The sequence below is a fragment of the Coptis chinensis genome, chromosome 1 (genome assembly GCF_015680905.1).
Source record: "Coptis chinensis isolate HL-2020 chromosome 1, ASM1568090v1, whole genome shotgun sequence".
NCBI lineage: Eukaryota > Viridiplantae > Streptophyta > Magnoliopsida > Ranunculales > Ranunculaceae > Coptis > Coptis chinensis.
This window is the reverse complement of record NC_141456.1, coordinates 79,234,874-79,244,606: the sequence shown is the minus strand read 5'-3', so window position 1 is coordinate 79,244,606 and position 9,733 is coordinate 79,234,874. Positions and strand designations below refer to the sequence as shown.

Sequence of the window (9,733 nt, the reverse complement as noted above, 5' to 3'; positions counted from 1 at the left end):
AATAATAGTAATAATTATCTTTCTTTCTTTTGGCATCTTGGTTTCTTGAATAGATTTGTATTAATTTAGTTGACTTTGGCGAGTTGTTTGGCATTAAGATATGAGGCATTGATTCTTAGAGAGAAAATCCGTGGATGAGAATTGACTTCAAGTTTCATATCAAGAGTGGTTCAATTTTGCTAAAGATTTAATGGGAAATGGATTTCACTACATTGCCGTCAAGGTAATTAATGAAATGTTATTGTTTGCTTATTGGTGTTGTTGTTAAGCTAAAACTTTACTTGTTTGTTTGTAGGGGTGTGAAAGTGCATTTTCATGCATTCAGGCAAACAATGTCGTTTGCTGCTGAGAGATAAGTTCGTGCTTGATAATGTGAATCTTTCATGAATCTCCATTTGGGTTTTGATGCAGAGGTGAGAATCCCTAGTCCTTCTTTACTGTTAATAAGCTCAATCCACTATACCTTAGATTATCAGTATTTAGCGTTTGAATTGGTTTTGATCCCCTTATTATGCGTTTCATGATTTTTCTTGGTCGACTATTTTATCTTAATGCTAGGATCTCTTTTGGAGCATTTGTGGAAGTAAATGGGCGTAGGGTTTTTTCTACAATGCAGTTCGTTATCTTTTGTTTAGGATCATATAGTATGAAAACTTTTTTTATGGTGATAGTTCAACAATAAGTTTGTGAGGTTTAGAAAATCGCTCAAAGTTGTGAATGTATATGGTTGGATTAGTTTTGTACTTTATCAGTTTTTTTTCCTATATATATTATGGTTTCTTTGTAAAATAGTATGAAAATGTATTGTATACAGGAAAAATTTAGCTTAAATAAGAATTTATGATTTATGTATATGGTGCAAGAGGGGGCATCTTTTTGTAGGTTTAGCTAGTCGCTACAAAATATGAGATTTTTTTTTTTTTATCAGCAACGGTTTATAACCATTACAAATGATTTTTAAATTAACTAACAATTTTGCAACGGTTAAAAACCGTTACAAATTACTAACGCTTAAAAAGCGTTTGTGAAATAAAAAAAACCGTTGCAAATATTTTAAATTTGTGTACAAAATAGTTATAAAAAGTGTTGCAAATCATTATTGCAACGCTTAAAAAGCGTTGGAAATTTATATTTGCAATGCTTATTAACCGTTGCAAAAAATTTCAACACTTTATCCACGCCATATTTGCAACGTTTAAAAAGCGTTGCGAATATCGCTTTTTTGACGTTGCAAATAGCTTGTTATGGTGTAGTGCTTCAATTCTCTCACGAGTATGTGTGATTTCGTTAGACATCACTTTTGCCATGAACTGAAATGGACAGTCCTAGGTTTATAGAAGTGGTGCTTTTGTTTATATATAAAGTGTTTCAAAGCCTTTTAGAATAGCTAGATAGATCATTTTGTTGTTGTTCAATGTGTTATTCAGTGTGTTGTGTAGGGTATCAATTTGATGGAGAGAAAAGCAAGAAGCAGACCAAAATAATTGCTTCCCAATCAAATGATTATGCTCACCTCATGCTCCTCGTCAAGGTAAAAGCTTAAAATTCCACCCTCCATTTTCTTATTTGTTCAACTTCTTACTTCCTTTATGTGGATTTTCAAATATTTAATTAATTGCATGAGTTTAATTAGTACTATTGTATTTCTAAGTTCATTATTTGTTTTGTGAATTTTTAGGAATTAGATGGATTTTGTGGAGCCGCACTAGGATTTATAGTGAGTGAAGCCATCACCAATACTTGGTATTGCAATGATTCGAGATTGCTTGGAAAATCGTATTGAATATAGTATCCTTATTTGTAAATATGAATTTGTAATTCTTAGAAAATATTTTGAAGTTATATTGCATACATGGTTTAACAAATATCCTATTTTTTCAGTCTTTTGCTTGTGTTTGCTATTATTTACTTGTCAAATGGTATGAAAATGTAATGGGGACTTTATCATGGAATTGAGATGTTTGTTTCAATATGGAAATGAGATGTTTGTTTCAATATAGAACAAGTAGTGTTATTTTTGCAGGTTAAATGGTTGCTACAAAATATGAGATTTTTTTTTTTATTTGCAACCCATCAGCAACGGTTCATAACCGTTACAAATTTAAAAACGTTGCTAAAACTTTGTACGAAGCAGGCGTTACAAATAATATTTGCAACGCTTAAAAACCGCTGGAAATTTTTTCTTGCAACGGTTAATAAGAGTTGGAAATTTCAGTTTGCAACGGTTAATAAGCGTTGAAAATTTCAGTTTGCAACGCTTATTAACCGTTGCAAAAATTTCCAACACTTTACCCACGCCATATTTGCAACGCTTAAAAAGCGTTGCAAAAATTATTAGCAACCGTTTTTTGCCGTTGCAAATAGCCTATTATGGTGTAGTGATGATTGGATTTTATGAGGGATTAGCTCTGGTGGATGATGGTCGAGTGGTGTTTTACGTAGTTTTTGAGAGGGTGGATCATCACAGGCTCTTAGAAACTCATTGAATTCCTCATCTAGGTTGTTCACATCCACATAATTGTGGTATTCATCTGCATCTTTAAGGAATTCATTTATCTCGTCCATTGTGAGATTGGCTCCATCTCTCATAGGGTCAGAAGGTAAGGTGGAAAATTCTTCCTCTATTTCAGTTATGTTAAGGGAGTCAAAACTGTGATCTTTGTCTTCTTCCCTAAGAGGGGTATCTACTAGTATTGGGAGTAAGGCGATGGCTACACCAATGTGATATACAAAACTCTCAATAGACTTTATTTCTCCTTCTACAGGCAAACCTAGTTGTCCATACTTGAGTCTAAACATGTTAACCTCTACAGACAGATTTCCAAAGGAAAGAGTCATTGATCCATCCCGACAATTTATTTGGGAATTGGCGGTTGCCAAGAAAGGACACCCTAAGATGATGGAAATAAAATCATGAACAACTTCTGTGTCAAGAATAACGAAGTCGGCTGGGGGAAGTAAAAATCCTGAACTTCAACTATAATGTTTTCAATTACGCCTTTGGGATACTTAATAGATCGATCGGCTAATTGCAAAGTCATTTTGGTTGGTTTAAGATCATGTATACCCAGTTGTTTATAAAGGTAGAACGGAAGTAAGTTAACACTTGCCCCTAGATCTAATAGCGTAGTTGTTATGAAGTTATCACCTAAGGTGCATTGTATAATAGGACGACTAGGGTCCTTGTACTTAACAATTCCGTTATGTTCAGATAAAGAGGAATATTGTTAAGTTAAGAAGGCTTTTTGAGGTATATTGGTTTTCCTTTTTGTGGTGCATAACTCTTTTAGAAACTTAGCGTGTCCAGGTAGACTTTTTATAGCATCTAGAAAAGGTAGGTTTATAGTCAAATTTTTAAACACTTCCTTAATCTCATCAAAATTCTCATCTTTTTTAGACACAACTAGTCTCTGGGGAGACGGTGGTTTTTCTCTATACTTAGCATAAGGGTCAATAGTAGTATTAACCTTGTTTTTATCTTTTGCCGTTTTCCAGCTAGGTTTCCATATTGGAACCTCTACAGGTGTAGGATCTTCAATTTCAACTACGGTATCTAGTAAGGTTCCATTATCCTTTTCAGTTTGTGGAGAATCTTCTGGCATAGTCACTTTGTTATCAGTTATTCTACCTGAAAGAAGAGTAGTGACGGCCTGTAGGTCCCCTTGGTTTATATTATCAGTACATTGAATACTTTTTACTTCAAAGGTAGTGTTTGTGTACTTAGGATTAGGCACAGTTTAACTTGGAAACACGCCTGTTTAGTTATTATTTTGGTTAGGAGACAGATCAATAACCTTTTCACATAAAGACTACATCATTTGCATCGTTTGTTGTAACATGTTAGCATTTTGATCATGTTGATCTTTCATAAATCTGGAGTTTTGTTCATTTTGTTCCTTTATCAAGTTGGAGTTTTGTTGCATAATTTGATTTTGATATTGCAACAAAGTTACTACTACGTCCTCTATAGATGGTTTAACTGGTGGAGTGACTGGAACTATGGCTTGTTGCGTGGGCATGTCTTGATGTTGATAGTTTTGGGTCATGGGCACTAAACTTCTATTCTGGTTACCTAATTGTCTTTGTCCTAGATGTTGGTTAAATTGGTGGAAGTTTGTAGTGGGCCTAATATTTTGATTATTAAAACATGGAGGTGTAGGTTATTGTTGTGGATTATAATTAGTGTTTTGCCTCCATTGTGTGTTAGGGTTGTTATTAAAAGCGCAGACATTGTCTAGCTGCGGTGGTGGTTGTTCATAGACAAGAGGACAATAGAAGTCAGAATGCTCATAACTAAAACAGAAATTACAACGAGGAGAGTTTATGTTCATGACGGGAGTGGGTTTCGCTTCTTGTTTATTTACAGAAAGGGCATCTACCTTACGAGTGAGGGATTCAATTAAAGTTCTAAGTTCAGGATCTAGTTTAACCTCAAACATACTGGTTGCCTTAACTGTTGAAGAAGAAGTATTGGAGTGGGAGTAATCATTACCTCCCCAGTTGTTACTTTTCTTGGATTGAGTATCTAAAAAGTTATAAGCATCTGTGGCTCCTTTACTTAAGAAATTTCTTCCATTCATGATGTCTAAACTCTCCTTATGGTGTAGGGATAGGCCTTTGAAGAAGGCACGAACTAGTGTGTCTTTACCCAGATTATGATAGGGACATTCTACTAGAAGATGAGTGAAATGATTCCAAGCCTCAGAGAAATATTCTTGAAGCTTTTGGTGAAAGAAATGAATATGTGATAGCATTTCATCAGTCTTCTGGGGTGGGTAAAATTGTTCCATAAATAATTAAACTAGTTTTTCCCATGTATCGACAGAGTTCGGCTTTTGTGTTATTAGCCAAGCAGCCGCTTTGTCAGCTAGGGTGAAAGGAAACACCCTGAGCTTTATTTGTTCAGGTCTTACGTTGGGATGATGAAATGTAGTAAGAACTTGTTGTATCCTACGTAAGTGTTGATAAGACTTCTCATGGTCTAACCCAAGGAAAACATGTAGCTGATTAAATATATTAGGGGGGATTCTAAAATCTCCCGTTGCATATGCAAGAACTATGCAAGACTCAGGTCCATCGTTTAAAACCTTATAGAAATTAGAGAGAGGTCTTTATGCTATTTCTTCACCCATTGCTACAAATGTAGTGTTGGTGGGTGTAGGTAATGTGTGTGTGGTGATTGGTGAATGTCTAGATAGGCGATTATTTCTGCTTTTATGATAAACAAATATAGCAGGTTTATGCGTACCAGATCTTGATCTCATACAAGTTTTAAATCTAATAGGCAATTCCTAACGAGCATGCAAAAATAGCCTGATTATTACAAGAATTATAATCCTCTAACAGTAATTTTGAGGATGTAAAGAAGTGTTACCTAGAGCGACCTTGCTACACATATAAATAGCGTCTTCAACAGCCTTGAAGCACGTCTATGTTACTTGAACAATTATATGAGTATTGGTCCTGGTACACGGTGTGGATTGTGAAGTCCTGTAAAAAGATTAACCTTATTAGTTTTTAAAGTTTTAAGAATTAGGAAAAGGCTTTTTACTATGGGCTTTGTGTTTGGCCTAGATGTGAGGCTTGTGTAATGGGCTTTGGTAGTGGGTGTGCTTACTAACTAAATAACTAAGAATAATTAATTAATTTTTTTGGATCAAACCAGTGGCCAGGCCACTCAAGAAATGAGGGAGGTTATCCGTGCGTGCACGTTTCTTAATTAGAGAACCTCAATTCTTATAGTTTTCTAGACACTGTTTAGTGTGAAAAAAGTTTTATTATAAAAAATTTGAATTTTTAGATACAAGTATTGCACTGTACTCGTGAGATATTATTGCAAGTAATATAAAAAACTTAATTTAAACTAATTAACATAGGGCGCGTGCGCGCTTGGAATTTAGTTATATGGGGCGCGTGTCGCGCTCAATATGTGGAAGGCGGGTCGCGCTCTTGATGTAAGACTAGGGTTTCAAAGTTTTAGGGTTTGGTCATGGGAGGGCAGGGAGTTGGCAAAACAACTCGTATACTCTCGAACAGTAGCAGAAAAATTCGAAGAAAGTGTGAACAGTGTTTTTGTGTGTGATTTGTGAATAGTGAAAACAGTGTTTTGTAATATAAACGTGTGTAATGTAAACAAACTCCCCTACAGCGACTCCATTGATAAGATTAAATCTAAATAGACTGATAAACAGTAGATATATGATGTCGTGAATAGTAAATTATGGTGGAAAAACAGTAAATTATGATGGAAAAACAGTAAATAAATACTCTCTATATCATGTGAGATAAAGGAGAGTAGTCGTGTTCGCCAAACTCTAGTTGTACTTAGATGCGAGTTTAGATTAGAAGTATGCTTCACTAATAAGAGTCAAAACAGTAGATATAATTTAAAAGCAGTGAATTTAAATGATGAATAAAGGTATTTACCACGCGATTTGATTGACTATTAGTTAGTATCGAATCGCTTGTATTGATCCCTAGTGAAGACCAAATCCTCTCGGATCGAGGTTTAACTAGCAAGAGAGTGTAGCTCACTACAAATCTCTTTGGTGGTGGCTCTATACTCTAGTTCTCAGTTATGAGCTCTATCTCTAGTTACTCATAACGAAGAACTTGAAGTTCTTATTTGTAAAACAATAAATACTAATGGTTAATCATCCTCACATCATTTGTTATAATTAGTGGCAATGGAAATCAGAGCGAAGCAAGGACCAGAAACACAAAGCTTTATGGATACTTGGAATATTGATTTAAAAGTTCAGGAAAGGCAGCAGAAACATTGCGCATGGGAGAAGGCAGTGGATGGAATTTTAAATCTTAATACTGATGATACTATACAAGGACCCAATGGAGGATGGGCTGCAGTGATTAGAAATGAAAAATGGGAAGTAATTGCAGCAAGTAAAGGCAGATCAAGCAAGCACAACATAGAGTTGGTTGAATTCCAAGTAGCTGAGTACGGGATAAGGATGGCTATAAGACACGACATCAAGAAGATAAGAGTACAAACAGATTCACAGAATGTCCTAACCTTTCTCACAAAGGACAAAAAACATCCATGGCAAGCAGAGAAAATGATTAGAGGCATAGGAAGGATGAAGGAAGCTTTTGAGTTATTTAGTATCATCCATGTGTTTAGGGAAGCAAATAAACTAGCTGATGCTTTAGCTAGTAACATACCTACTGTTAGCTACATAAAGTTAGTTCCTAGTTCATTTTCAGAAGATGTAAAGAAAATAACATATGATGATGCAAGTGGCAAACAATATGTAAGAGAATGTAACAAGCTCTATGATTTTTTATTTATGAAAAGGGATAGGGGACCTCTATAAAAACCTCGCTTTCCAACCAAAAAAAAAAAAAAAAAATCATCCTCACATGGCTTCATAAACCTCCTCTAATGGAGGTTTAGCCTTGTTTCAATGGAATCATACTAATTAAATAATAAACTAAAGACATAATATAAAAGACAAGAATTGAATATAAAACTAAAGCTTTTTATTGATATGTTCTAATGGAGGCTACAAACTAAACTAATTAATTAAACCTAAACTAAACTAAATAGGGAGAGAGAGAGAGAGAGAACCATAATTACAACTAAACTAATCGGGAGTAAGCCTAGTTTTGTTTAGGCTTAACCCTCTTTATATAAGAGAGTGTTAGGGTTACATTTTCGTGCATGGGCTTTGAGGCTAGACTTTGCGTCTTTAATGTGAGCCCAAAGTCCATTAGGTTAAGTCTAAAAGGGCCAATTCTATTGGAAATTACTTTAGTACATTTTTCATCCACTTTTTCATCTCTGATTGAGGCAACACTGGGTCCATTGGAAATCTGACTCCGAGCAAGTCGTTTTGACATAAAGTAGGCCCAATTTCGAGGACCGAGTCTAAAGATACACCCATTTGAAGTTCGGATGGTTTTTCATCCTTTTTCTACCCGAATTAACTTTGACTGGGCTCGAAAAAGGCTTTTTTTCATGATTGTTGGGCTTTAAACGTAGAACTTCCTCAGCAATCATCTTGACTCATTTTCCATGCAAAATGGCATCTTTAAGCACATAAATAGCTTCAAGACCTGAAATACACAAAAACACGTAAATATTACTAACTCTTATTTATTATAAACAAATTGACCTAAATAGAATACTAATAAAGGGTTTAAACTACACTTTTGGGTGCTTATCGGCGAACATGTTAAATCTTAATGTGAATTGAAATGTGTTGCAGGTATTACTGCTGCTTATGATTAATACCTACATCACAGTCAAGGATATGACTTGTGCTATGGGCATGCAACATTTGAAGAGTTGGTTTGAATTAGATCTAAAGGGGGGGATGGGCTAAAATACTACATTGTTTTATAGCATAGTTCATAAGTGGTGTTAAATAAATGGTACTCACCTAGTTACCTTATAGAATTCAGAAGTCGATCACGCGACAAATCATAATAGGAATGAAAAGTTGATCCCGCTCCTCAATTTCAGTTGAATGTAGAGGTAATGCTATGACAAAACATGTTTGACAGTCGTTCATAAGCGGACATCTGGCCCACTGAAAATTAAATAAAATATGAAGAAAGAAAGAATTATTAGTGAGAGAGTAAAATAATGGATATTTTTAGTGGACGATAATCTTGTCACGATGTTGCATGTAGTTAAGTTTTTTGTGAATTATATGAAGTTTTTTATTTTCTATGAACATGTTCTTCATGAAGAGGATATTATCTTTAGGAAAGTGAGTCTATCATGTTTTTAGTTTTAATGAGTATGCATTTTTTAATTGTGTATATCTAAACCTTTCCCTAACATAATAAAAGAAGAAATTTCACATCTAGTAGGATTAAGATTTAGATATGAGGATATCATTCCACACCTTATAGGGTGATTATCCATGTGATTTTCTCTTTCCTTTTTCACAATCTTGTTTTCTCAGGTTGAGGGGACAATAGAGAGGCCGCAGCTGTGTTTTTTCCGCTCCAACAAACATATGTATGTCCAGGTGATAGATGACAGTAAGATGCATACCCTTGCTTCAGCTTCTATAGTGCAGAAACCTATTGCCGAGGAATTTGATTACACCTCTGGTTCTATAATTGTAAGTTTTCCAACTGCAAACTTGGAAGAGGAACATTGTAACCAATTTATATGGTGGTATAAGTTGTGTTTACTGATCTGAATGCACTCTCTTATATTTCCGTTCATTTTCTGAATGACGACTTTGTAAGAAATTGTATGAATGTTTATTGCCTCAATGATTGTATTTCTCAATGATCGGCATAGCGCAATGTGGTTGATCCTAGATTTTCTGAAGAAATAAAAAATGCTCCTTTTGTCATCATTGTGAGGTACTATATAATTATAGACAAGCCACATTTTCTACTTAGACCTTGACATTTTGTGAAGATTTGTTTTTCCCTCCTATATATCGATTTTTTCCTTGTGCATTTTAAAAAGGGATTTTTTTATATTTGAAATGTATTGTCTATGTCTAAGTTGTGAGGTGATCATCTTAGCAATATTTTACTTTTTTTTATTTTATTTCTTGCATCAGGTAATAGCGAAGAAGGTAGGTGAAGTCATTGCCAAGACCTGTTTAGAGAAAGGAATTCAAAAAGTGTCATTTGACCGTGGTGGCAATCCTTACCATGGATGCATTGAAACCCATAATAATGACACGTCCAATTAATTATATTCTTAGGGAGTGTAGGGAGTATGACTGACTTCTTAGTAAGAAGG

At 34.8% G+C, this 9,733-nt stretch overlaps 1 long non-coding RNA gene across 1 annotated transcript; it reads left to right on the top strand.

Annotated features, from left to right (window-relative positions):
* Positions 1–86: 86 nt before the first annotated feature.
* Positions 87–1,880, top strand: LOC147525327 (uncharacterized). The gene is made up of 4 exons (XR_015221366.1): positions 87–223; positions 296–413; positions 1,428–1,531; positions 1,679–1,880. It is a non-coding gene; the product is annotated as an uncharacterized LOC147525327 (long non-coding RNA).
* The last annotated feature ends 7,853 nt before the right edge of the window (positions 1,881–9,733 follow it).